The sequence below is a fragment of the Cynocephalus volans genome, chromosome 12, assembly GCF_027409185.1.
Source record: "Cynocephalus volans isolate mCynVol1 chromosome 12, mCynVol1.pri, whole genome shotgun sequence".
In the NCBI taxonomy this organism is placed as follows: Eukaryota; Metazoa; Chordata; class Mammalia; order Dermoptera; family Cynocephalidae; genus Cynocephalus; species Cynocephalus volans.
Genome location: NC_084471.1, coordinates 13,253,333 through 13,266,240, shown reverse-complemented (window position 1 = coordinate 13,266,240; position 12,908 = coordinate 13,253,333).

The following is a 12,908-nucleotide window of genomic DNA, read 5'->3' as shown; positions in this document are numbered from 1 at the left end:
TGCTTTAACTGAAAGTAGTAATATAAATATTTTGGGAGGATGGGGAGAGGGAAGGGTAGCGTGTATGCGTGCGTGTACATGCACGTGTGCACATATCTGTGTGCCTGCAAGAGCACTGAATTCTCCTCTCCGTAAGAGGAGACTGGTACATAATACGGTAGTCCCCACTTTTCTGAGGAGGATATGTTTCAAGACCCCCTGTGGATGCCTGAAACCGGGGATAGTACAAAACCCTATATATACTATGCTTTTTCTATCTGATAACCCAGATGGTTACTAAGTAACCAATGGGCAGATAGTGTTTACAGCATGGATACGCTGGATGAAGGGTGGATTCACAACCCAGGTGGGATGGAGCCGGATGGTGAGATTTTTGTCATGTTACTGAGAATGGCATACAATTTAAAACTTATGAAACTGTTTATTTCTGGCATTTTCTATTTAATATTTTCAGACTGCAATTGACCATGGGTAACTTAAACCACAGAGCATGAAACTGTGGATGGTGGGGTGGGGTGGACTACTGTATCTAAAAATCATTCAATCAGTCAAAAATAGCAATATAAGATTTTCACTTAAAAATATAGAGTCATTTAGATTGGCTTCCAGTCAATATGGCAGAATAGATGGTTCCCAGCTCTCTCCCACAAATCAGCCAATTTACAACTATAAAAAAGCAACGACAGCCAAGCTGGGGCTGCTAGAGCTCAGGGGAAGAGGAGGACAGACCTACGGAGTGCATGAAGGTGGGAGAAGCAGCGATGAGAGGAAGAAAGAACCGCTCTGACCATTTCGAGCCCCAGCCACTTCAAGGCTGGAGCTGCTGAGTACACAGAGCAGGAGCTGGCAAAGGCCACAGCTGTGACCTTTGGATGAAGTTCCTTGGAGGCAGCAAGGGAGAAGAGGGCCTTCATGGGCCAGCAGGACCACTTATAGAGTTCCTGTGGACCCACATAGAAGCAAGGAGCCACAACAACTGAAAAAAAGGAGCCACTCAGAGGCCGGTGAGTCATTGCAAGGGACTGGAGCATGGCCTGTCCCATGAGAAGTGTTTGGAGTATGGGTGGTGGGGGAGACGGGCCCACCAGGGAAACACTGGGGCAAAGCAAGGACAGCTTATCTACCCCCCCAATCAGCATTGGACCACTCAGAGGAGACTGGTCAGGAATATAGACTTGCATGGGGTGCAGTTTGCTGAAAAGACTCAAGCCCAGACCGGAGTTTCTACACAACCCAGGTGCACCAAATCTCACGAGACCTGGAAGTATCTATAAAGTCAAACATTAAAACCTGAGCTGCACAAAAAGGCTTCCCCAGGGAATCAACAGCAAAACAGCAATTTGGCTCAACCATAAAGCTCAAGTGCTGGTCTCCACAGGAAGTTCCCCCATTTTGAAATAAGCAAAGGACAACAAATTAGTTCCAGGGCAGAGTTTAAGTGGTGGGAACAGCAAATAATCTGACACAGAACTGAAAGAAAAAACAAAGTACCCACAACCAGAGATAAAGTTTGATATTAACTAGTAAAGGTCTCATTTCACCAAAGAACACCTACAACACCTAGAAGGACCAGAAGTCCCCTGGGCTACCAAGCCAAAGGAGGGAGGGCCAGGGGCCTCAGTAATGCCCCCTGACACCTGCAATCAGTCCCGAGGGTGGGGGAAGAAGGCCTTGGCCACAACCCCCGACATGTGCAACCAGCCCAGCGATGACCATCCAGCTGCCTCAGGAAGCGCCCCAGGCTCTCCCAAGCTTGGGGGTTGGGGGATCTCGGGCCTCGGCCACATTCCCTCAACATGCACAACCAGCCCAGCGACGACCACCAAGCCACAGCAAGATGAGCCCTGGGTTCCTGAGCTGGGGTGCTGGGGGGCGAGAGCTTTTGCCACACCCCCCTGACATCTGCACCCAGCCCAGCAATGACCAAGCCACTGCTGGAAGCCCCCCAGTCCCCCCTATAGGAATGGTGGGGGGTGCCACAGGCCTCAATCCCACCCCTCATCTTTCTTCCATCCCATTTCCTTCCCCTTCCCCCACCCACTCCCTCTCAACTGCTGTGCAGCATCATAGGATGTAAAAAAAAATGATATTAAATTTAAAAAAAGAATAAAATCCAAAATACTTACCACACCAAAAAAAAAAAAAAAAAAAGGAAATAAAAGAAATATAGAGGCATTTGGAAGAAATAACAGAAAGAGTTTAAGTAGTTCTTTCGGGGCTGGAAAGGGAGGAGCAGGGCTTTTCAATTCTCTCCTTTGTTGTTATGAACTTAGTGTCTGTGGTTTTGATTCAAACATTGACAAATCAATGAGGAGTTGCAGGTGCAGAGTCAGGGTTACTGGGTAGGGAGCAGACAGGAGAGAAGGTTGCATGTGGGAGAAGCACAGTGGCCATGCAGCAGGTGCAAGGGCCAGGAGAGCCGGCCAGGGGTGTTGCATGGCAGGAATGTGTGGAGTCCCTGCCCCCCATCCCTGTACCTTCCACCCTTCTACATAAGTCTGGATGTGATTTGGGGGGAGTAAGGGGTGGGACTATGCCCACATGGGACAATGCAAGGTCCTGGGAAGCCAGGGGTCTGGGCGGGGGGTGGGTGGTCATGCATCCTGGCTGCAGGGAGCCGGTGGAGACAAGGCCCTTTCCCCTCGTAGTAGAAGGGGACTCTTGGGAGGATTTGGGGTGGGTTGCTAGAGGAAATCTAGATGCTGCTATAAGTGGAATGGGGGGACCCTCTCCCCATCACTATACCCGCTATACAGGTCTGAGTGGTCTGAGCATCAAATGTCATCCTGAGGGTGAAGCTGCTCGAAGATGGTCATGAAAGCAATGACATCATGATCTTTGTTGTCACCCCTGGGGTTGTCCTCACCCCACCCTATCCCCTGCCCCGCATAACGATTCTACCTACCTCGTCTTAAGCACTTACTGTGTGCCAGGCAGATACCACACTTCTAATTCTGTGACACCTCTCCAGTGGGTGGTATTTGAGGAGAAATAGGAGTTGGTCAAGCAGAGAAGATGAGGAGGTGGGTGGATTCCAAGTGGAGGCCTCGGAGTGTGGATGGGGCCATGCTGCACTGTGGGCTGGAGTTGGGAGAGGAGAGGAACGCGGCTGGAGCCCGCTGGAGTCTGGTTAAAGGAGAGCCACGGGAGACCTGGAGGGATGGGAAGCATGCAAGTTAGTCGTATTCAGGAAGGGCCTCCCTGGAGCCTGTGTGGACGGCAGACCTCAGGGCTGAGGTGGACAGAACGCCCGGGCATGCGGCTGTTGAAATAGCTCAGGCAAGAGAAGAGAGTCTGAATTAAGAGCAGTCTGCAGGGATGGGGGTGGGAGGAGGTGGAGGAGACAGAGGATGCACAAGGAGGAGAGAAAGGAGCTGCTGGCTTTGTGGGTTGGAGAACAGCTGGGTGGAAGTGGGGGGTACACGAGGCAGTTGGGACACAGGGGAGGAGGCACAGGAGTGAGTGGCACTGGAGCGACTGGGACAGCATCGTGGGCAGTGAGCAGAGGCCAGGGCTGGAGCCCCCAGTGTCGGCTGGGGACCAGGTTGCACTGAGGGCAGCAGCCAGGAAGCCACCAGTGGGAGCAGATTGCCAAAGGCGAGGGGCTGAAGGACAGTCCCAGAGCTTGCGAAGCCCTCCAGTTCCTGACTGTGCAATTCCGGGGTTCGGGGCACTCAGGGCAGTTATTGCCACATTGTGGGCATGAGAGAGGGGAAGCTCTGCCCTTAACATAGAGGGCAGAGCTGATGGGGAGGAGGAAGTGTATTATCTCAGCCACCTGGGTCCTGGCCTGGCCCAGCAAGAGGGGACCACTTGGAGCTGCAAGCCCAGTCCTCCCGCGTGCCTGCCCCCTGCTCTGCCCGCTTCTTCACTCCCTGCCTTCGTCCCTCCCTCCTTTCCTGCCTTCCTTCCTTCCACAAACACCCACTAGTCCTGTTTTGGACACTGGAGATTCACAGACATATGTGACAAGGTTTCATGCCCTTGCCCCCAGTGTGCCCAGGAAGGGGTGGGAAGTCTAGAAGATGCTCCGACAGAGACTGGAAGTCAGGAGGCAGCCAAGCTATAACAGCTGGGGCGGGGGCTGCCCAAGCCTTCAAGGAAAGTGTTGGACCAGCTTTGAATCTTAGGTGATACAAAGAATCAAAAAAATGAAGAAGAGCCATCAAATCATAGTGGTGGTAGGGAAGTAGGGAGAATGCATAAGAGAGGTCAGGGTGATCTACAGGGTAAATCAGGAAGGAGACGGAGGAAGACCTGCCCTGGGTTGGGGCTGGAGGGAGAAGTGTCTGGGCCAGGGACTTCAGAGCAGCTGCAGAGTGTGCAAGAGGGAGGGGGAGAGGAGGGCTAGGCTTAGGGGAAGATTGGACTTCCTTTTTAGTCACTATTTGGAGGCAGGGCTGATTTTTGAATGCAACTCTATGCAGATGCATTTTTCCCCTTTTGGTGCTTTTAGGAAAGTCAACTTCCAACATGTCTGGGCTGTGCAAACCACAGCCAGAGGAGCACTCCTTTCCTGGGGCTGAGTTTTAAAGGCAGTGACATCACAGTAGCCGCAGAGGCTAGAGGTGGAGGCTCAGGGAGGCGGTGACCCTTGGGAGTGGCTCTGCTTCTCCCTCTGCCAGGGATTCCTCTTCCCCAGCTCTCCTCAGCTCTTCTCATGTGTAAGCTCTGTGAATTGTTGCAAGGGAAACTCTTTGCTCTTAACTCTGGGGCAGGGTCGGCAAAGTGCAGACAGAAGGCCTCATCCAGCTTGTTGCCTACTTTTTTGTAAGTAAAGTTTTACTGGAAGACAGCCATGCCCATTCAATTACTTACTGCTATGGCTGTTTTCACACTGTGACAACAGAATTCAGCAGTTGTGACAGAAACCAACACCTGGCAAAGCCTGAAATATTTACTATCTGGCCTTTTACAGAAAACCCCTGCTCTAGTGTATTAGGTAGGACACAGATTCAGCTGTTGTAAAGTCAAAGTATCAGTGGCTTACACACAGTAGAAATTTCTTTTTTTCTCACTGAACAATCTGAGTAGAAGCAGGGCAGAGACCCAATCTCTCTCTGTTCTGTTGTTCAGCAACCCTCCATCCTCGGCCTCTCCAGCCAGTGGGAAGGGGAGAAGGGAAATCGGGATACGCCATCTCCCTCTAAGGGCACAGCAGAAAGTTGTGCATGTGGCTGCCACTCCCACCCCATGACCAGCATCTGGTCACATGGTCACATGTAGCTGCAAGGTGGCTTAGGAAATGTTGTCTTTAGCTGGATGGCCATGAGTCCAGGAACAACCTGGGGATTCTATCACTGAAGGAAAATGGGAAGCGTGGATTGCAGGGGATATTGGCAGTCTCTGCCACATCTAGTCAGCAAGGACGAAGGCACAGTGTGAGGAGGGGAAGGGTTTTCATTCCCTGTAGGGTACTGGAATAAATTTTGTAAATGCCCAAATTAAGTAGGTGTCACTAACTAATGTAAAATGCCTCCTTCCTCCACTTGCTTCCTCAAAGACTTATTGAATCATCTATTATATCAGGCTCTAGCTGGGTGCCTTTTACAGATAAATAAACTGAGGCTCAGGGCAGTTGAGTGAGTTGTCCCAAGACCCACAGCCAGAGAGTGAGAGGGCCTTCTGCTGCCCTTGGGATGCTCTGCAGCCGGGAGTTGGGCCTTGTTTCCTGCTAGGCTGGCTGGGTGTTGAGAAAACAGAAAGTACACAAGCTGTTTTAACAGTGAGAATTTAATACAGGGGATTGGTTGAACAGATCTTGGAAGACTAAAAAGACAAAAGGGGATGCTGAGGTAACCAGAGATAGGAACTACAGGAAGCAGCCACGGGAACAGTAGGAAGAGAGCGGGCTTATCACAACCTAGAAGCTTGGAAGAGGGGCTCTGGGAAGCTGGGACTCGGAACTTCTGACCTGTGGGGAGGGCATGGGGTGAGACTGGTCCTGGGAATGTGGAAAAAACTAGAAACTGGAATAGATGGCAGCTGGGACCAACTATGGCTTCTAGGGTAGGGCAGTGGTATACAGAGAGAAAATATAAAGGAGCAAGCCCCTTCCTCCTCTCCATCCTTCTAGCCTCCCTTTAGTGCCTTCTATTAGCAGAGACTAATAGGAAACAGTTGGCAAGCCAGCCCCAACACCGTAAAGCAGAGAATCCGAGATACATTTGGAGTTGAGTGGAAATAGTTTAATAACTAGCCCAGAGGCTCTGGCTACATTGAGACCCCCAGCCTGTACAGACCTGGAGCTGCTGACTCTGAGCCAGTGTGGATCTGGTACCTTGGAGCATCTGTCTCTGGATACATTGGCTGGTGGGAATGCAAAATGGTATAACTACTTTGGAAAACAGGTTTCTTATAAAGTAAAATATGTGTCTACCATACAACCCAACATACCACTCTTATCCAAAAGAAATGAAAGCACACAAACATTTATGCTTTAATGTTTGTGGTAGATTTGTGTTCATAGCCCCAGACTGGAAATATCACTAATGTCCATGAACTTGTGAATGGATAACAAATTGTACTGTATCTATACAATAAAATACTACTTGGCAATAAAAAGAACATATTACTGATGTATGCATCAACATTCATGAATTTCAACAGCATATTAGGTGAAAAAGCCAGGAACAAAAGATAACATGCTCAATAATTCCATTTGTATGAAATTTCAGAAATGGCAAAATAGAGTGATAGAAAGCAGATCAGTGGTTGCCAGGGCCTGGGGGAAGGAGAGGAGATTGGCTGCACAGGGACAGGAGTGACGTTTTTGAGATAATGAAAATGTACTATATTGTGATCATGGAGGTAGTTACACAATTGTCAAAACGGAATTGCACACTTTAAGTTGGTAAACTTTATTGTATGTAAATTATACCTTGATAAAGCTGATTTTTAACAACTGAATTAGACTGCTGTTAGAAGGGGCACTTCCTGCACCTGCTTCCAATGGCTCCCTACCGTGAGCCCCTCTCCAAGCAGCAGACCAAGGGATCTTATAAAAACGTTAAGTCCAGTTACAGACCTCCTTATTTAAAACACTTTAATGATTTCTCTTTCCTCTCTGAATAAAATCCAGAGAATCACTGTGGTCTACATTTGCCCTGCTTATTAAGCCCAGCCCTTATAGGGCTTGCAGCAGAAGCACAAATAGAGGTCCATGTACCATGACTCCAAATATGTGCAGTTGTAAATCAAGCCAACCAACTGCTAAAAAGCAAGGTCTATCTTCCTACCTCAACACACATACTTTCATAACAATCTGGAAGAACAAGTTCAAATTCAGAATTCTCGGACTCCTTGGACTTTTGTGCCAGAGGTCATGTCATTGAGAGGCAGTCCCTAGGCCACAGCCTACCCGTCTTGCCTTTCCAGCCCCGCTCCATCTGAAACTGTGAGGCGACTTGCCAGGCCTCTGTTGACAGTTGTGTTTGCAACCCCTGGGGACTGAAGACAGCACTGGAGATGGAGTCAGGGAGATTGGATGCTGGACATGTATCTCCTGGTTTCTTCCTGAATTGCACTTGGTTCCGTATGCATGTGTGCATGTGTGTGAAAATGCATGTATGCATGCGTATGTGTGAGTGCACGTGTGTATGTGTGCATATGGGTATGTGTGAGCATGTGTGTGTGCATGCATGCGTACTGTGTATATGCATGTAGGCACATGCATGTAGGTGCATGTATGCAATGCATGTATGTGCATATACGTGTATGCCTGTGTTGTGCACATGTGTTTATCTATACCTCAACAGCAGTGTGAGCTACTTGAGGGCAGCAACTGTGCCAGATTTATCTTAATGTCCTTTACACCTGGTGCAGAGTGGATGCTAAGTGAATGCTTATGGAGTGAAAGACTGAATGAAGGCCAGTATAGAACAGTTATTAACAGTGTGGGTTTTACAGTCATCCAGATTTGAGGTCCAAATCTTACCCTGCTGCCGACTAAATAAGTCACTTTGGTTTAGTCTCCTAATCCCATAAGCACTGGTTTTCTCATCTCCAGGACAGGGATAAGAATGCTACCTATTTTATGGGGGTCAGCTTGAGGATTAAGTAACAATAATTAGAGACAACACGTACTAAGCCAGACTGCGGGCCAGGCACTGTACAAAGGGCTTTGCAAATGGTAACTCAGGTGCTCCTTCTGGCAATTATATAATTATTCGTTGGGTAAAGGGGTGGTTACACAGTGAGCTCCCAGTTGGCTGTTATCATGTTTATGATCAGTGGAGAGGAGATTCAGGGTTCTTAGGCCCCGGGGGTACCTTCTCCCCGGTGCTGCTCAGATTCTGAGTGATGGGCCCCATGCGGAGGGTAGTCGGATCGGCAGGCAGCGCTCCACCTGGCCAGCTCACAGCTTGATCCTCGGGTTGGACTAGCCCCGTTATGGCGGCTTATGACATTCATCCTCTAGGTGGCGCTGCAGAGTAGGACCTCGGCTGCTGAGTCGCAGCGCCCCCTGGTGATTTGTTCCCGTCAACATTTTGATTAAGAGCAGAGCAGGTCCCACAAGTGAAATGCATGTCACCTTGCTCCCTCAGGATGAGAGTGGATGACAGATATGGAAAAAATTAGAATTAATGTGATAAATCGTATGATGGAGAGCAACAAAGTGTGTAGGGGAAGATAGAAAAGGGAGGGACCAAGCCATACCAAAGAAATTATCATTGATAATAACATTCACATCTATAATTTACTGACCACCTACTATGTGCCAGGCATTGTACTAAGCACATGATATTCGTTGTCTTATTTAACACACCTCTAGTAGGTACATGTCACAAGAACAATGACTTTGTTTCATTTAGAGACTGGCACACTGTAGGTGTCCCGCATATAGTAGGTACTCAATACATTTTGAACAAATGAACAATACAATAATCCTATGAGGGTTTTCTCCATTTAGAAAAAAGAACTAGAAAACTGATAGCCAGAGAGGTTGCAGAGCTAGTGCGTGGCAGCCAGGCATGTGCCCCCAGGCCAGCTCTGCTGTGTCCAGGACTTCCCAGGAGGGGCGGGCCCACTGCCTTCAGGGAGCTTGCTGTCTAACCTCATCCACACCTGCCCTGTCTTCAATTTCCACCTTGAGGGCCTGCCAGGGATGGCTATTTATGGCTCAGGTAAGAGGTCGAGTTAAACTCCTCTCATAAATTATAAAGGGAGACACATGTGGGTCAGGATTGGGAATTCAGTGCATGAGGGATCCCTAGGAACTTGCTCTGTCTAAGCAGGGATTTTCCTTCTCTTCCCCAGGAGAGTGGCTGGCACAGGCAGTGGGAACTTGCTGCATACCTGTCATGAGCTCCCAGGGGCATCTGCTGGTCCTGCAGAAGATGATCACCTCCTCCTCAGCCCCTGCCCATCACTGTTCCAGTTCCTGCAGCTGGAGCACTCAGCCCTGACCACTGGCTGCTCAGAGGCAGGCTTCCTCATCTCCAAAATGGAGCCTATCTCTTATCCTGTATAGCCAGTGTGTGCATGAGGAAGGTTTGAAAAGTGCTGTGCATTTTTGTGACTTGCACATCCATTCACCATTCAGGCTCTGAGGATCCCCCAGGTATGGTCTGTGCGTACTAGACCTTTTCTTGGAGATGTGGTTATGAATGGACATCAGTAAACTTGCGTAGTGCAGTGACTCCCTTTCCTCTGGACGACCTCCGGCAGGAGTTTTTGAGTTTTTGGGTCTACTTTTTTTCAGCATTTCATCCTCTTCATCACGGTCAGGCTGTCACATAACTGTCCTCTGCTTCTGACTGCCCCTGCAGTTTCCTTCTTCCTCTTCACTTGCTGCTTCAAATCTCTAAGTTGTTGAGTCTGGGTGTGCTCTCAAAGTAACCTGGCAGGAAGGGAGGGCCAGAGGTGCTTTCTTCTACGAATCGAATATGAGAGCTTTAAGGCGTGGACTTTGAACTGCCAATTCTGAAGGACCTGTTCAATGGCTTTTTTTTGGTTTACTCTCTGGCTGTGGACAGTGGCGGTCATCAAAGATCTCTATATGCGAGAGGTCACTTTAGGCATTTCTTTGTACCTGCCCAGAAAGGCTCGATAAATACTTGGTTAATGGAATGTGTGAAGACTCTGGCTCCTTTTCCAGGCTATTCCTCTGCCTTATTCTCTTTCCTGCAGCAGCCACAACACAAGCACTGGGAGACCCATGGTTGGGGTCGGGGGTGAAGACAGGAACCGCCACTACAGCAAGAGGGCAGCCCACTGCTGACAGAGTGTCTGGCCTCATGTTACACTGTATCAGAGCTCGGGCATAAAATTAGCAGCACGGATCTGTGTATGAGGAGCCAGAGAAATATCCATATTCAGCAGAAGCACGGCAGGGACAGAAGAAAGGGAGAGAGAGTGGGGGAGGGGAGGAGCTGGCCCATCCCAGGCTTGGGGACATTCCCCCGACTCCCTTGCTTCCCCTGCTGCAGGGGTGGCTGCCAGTGAGTCAGGGCCACGGGAGATTTCTTGGGATGGTGCGGGAGGGGTATGGGAAGGCCAGACCTGGAGGAAGCTGGGAAAGTGAACTTGAGGGCTTGTCCTACCTGAAACACACACACACACACACAGGCATGCACACTAAAATATAGGAACAAGAAGAAATTCCCACGTGGCTAGGCACTTTTCATACACTTTTCTCATTAATTCTTACTACAACCCCATTAGATAAGCCTGTTGTACAGATTGTAAAGAAAGGATGAAAGAGGTCCTGAGTTCGCGTGCTGTGAATGTGCTTGCGCTTATACTCGTGACGCGCCCATCTCCGTATGTCCTCTCATGCTGACAGTGTCACTACTGCACACGTTCTGTGCTCTTTTATAGAAGCGACGTAAACACACTTGCACTTGCCTACACATAGCTGGATGTGTTTATACACAGATATGTGTTTTCCACTATACACCTATGATACAAACCCTGTTTACACAACCACGTGCCGGTTCTGGGTCACACTTTCTCGCTAAAACTGTTCTGTCACTTCCTGTCTTTCCTGACTAACTGTATGTTGACAGCCTCCTCTCCCCTCAGCCATGGCTCGTGCTGGCACCTCTTGGTACTTACAGACATCTGCCACTGAGGACCTTGTCCTGTTACCGCTCAGTCGATCTTTCATTCTCTAGACCGGGAGCCGAGACACCAGTGACTGGGTTGGGTTCATTGTTTGTATTATGTGTATTCTTCGGGTGTGAAGTCTCCAGTGTGTTGAGTCTGTGAGCTGTCTTTCACCATGTAAGAGTTATTAACATGATTTGTAATTTTGGTTTGTGAGATCACGGGACAGCCTCTGCAGACTCACTGACTCCAAATTATTTTATGTAATGCCAAGATTAAGCCTGACAATGTCAGCCCTGCCAATGCATATCCACTCTTGGTTTTCCCATGGGCTGTGGGCCACAAGCCCCTCTCACTGGTATAGATTCCTGCTCCCTTTCTTAGAACCCGCTGATCAAGCTCTCTTGTTTTTGAGCTGGGATTTGATGTTTAAAATACATACATGTTATCCAGCATTTCTTATATGCTCGGAGTAGGATGGGAAGTCTGACCTTTTGCACACCCTGCCATTGTGATTTATTCCTGTGTCCCAAATGCCTCGTTCAATACACAGTTGTTGGTTATCTCTCTTCATGTTTCTTTTTTCTTGTCCCCTCCTCTGTCTTTTTCTAACTTTGTCTCCGCTTCCCAAGGAGTCCATAAAGGATCCTCATTTCGGAAGAGCCCTTGGCCCTGGCCTGGCTGGATGGAGGGAGGGAGATCCTCACCGGATCAGGCTATGGGTCTGAGCCAGAGTGGGCTCTGTCCTGGGGACTCTGGCTCCACTCTAAGCTCTATGGGGGCAGAGGTCCCTTGGGGTGGCTGGTGGAGCAGGGACAGGGTTTGAAGGGAGGCTTGAGGCTGCTGGTGTGCTCTGTCCTTGGAGCCATATAGCCCTAGGGCTGCTGAGAAGGCTCCTGTCCCGGCCCCTTTGTCAGGGCAAGTGAGAGACCTGGGTGGGAGAGAGACTCTGGCTCCAGGCTCCACTGGGCTGGCTCTGTCCCCACAGACCCCTGCTCATGTCCTGGGGGGGTCCTAATGTGGGGGGGGGGTGTTAGGGCAGAGGAAGTGGAAGGGCCTGCCTGTGAGTGACGTCCATGGATGCCAAGGCAGGGTGCCCTCATCTCCATCCTCCCTCTGCCATCTTTCTGCCCGGCGTCTGCTCTGCGTGAGTGAGTGTGGGTGTGGGTATGAGTGTACAAATGTGTGTGCGTCCAGTTGTGGGTTACTGGGTGTGCTGTACCCATCCCGCCTGCGGACTTCCTCTTGGAGAGCTCCCGTCAGAAGCAAGTAGCCATACATGTTACAAGAAGCACAGAGCCACCAACTGAAAGCATTTCATTCATTCTCCAAATATTGGTGGAGTGCTGCAATGTGCCAGGCACTGTGCTAGCCAGAAAAGCAGTCATTAAACATAAATACCCAAATTTGAAAATGTAATAGTTATAAGTGCTCTGCAGTAAGAGTAGAGGGATCTGTGAAAGAATATAACAGGAACGGGTTTAATTTAATGCAAGGGATCAGGGAAGGCCTAGCTAAAGAGGTGACTTCCAAGCCAAGACCTAAAGGAGGCAGGGAAGAGAGCATCCCAGCAGAGAGAACAGCATGCACAAAGGCCCTGAGGGGCAGACAGTTTGGAGCATTCTAGAAATGGAAAGGGGGCCAGCGAGAAGGAGAAAGCTTAGGGGAAGAGGCTGGGGAAAACTGCAGGGCCTTGAGGGCTTCAGAGCAGGTAGGGTGAGGAGTCAGGACTTTTTCTTGAGCTCAGGTGGAGCAGTTGAAGAGTTTAAGTGGGGCAGGGTATGATCAGGTCTAGAAACTCGCTCTGGTTGGCAGCCCAGTGGAGGGGATTGGCTGGGCACGGGATCTAAGGATGAGGA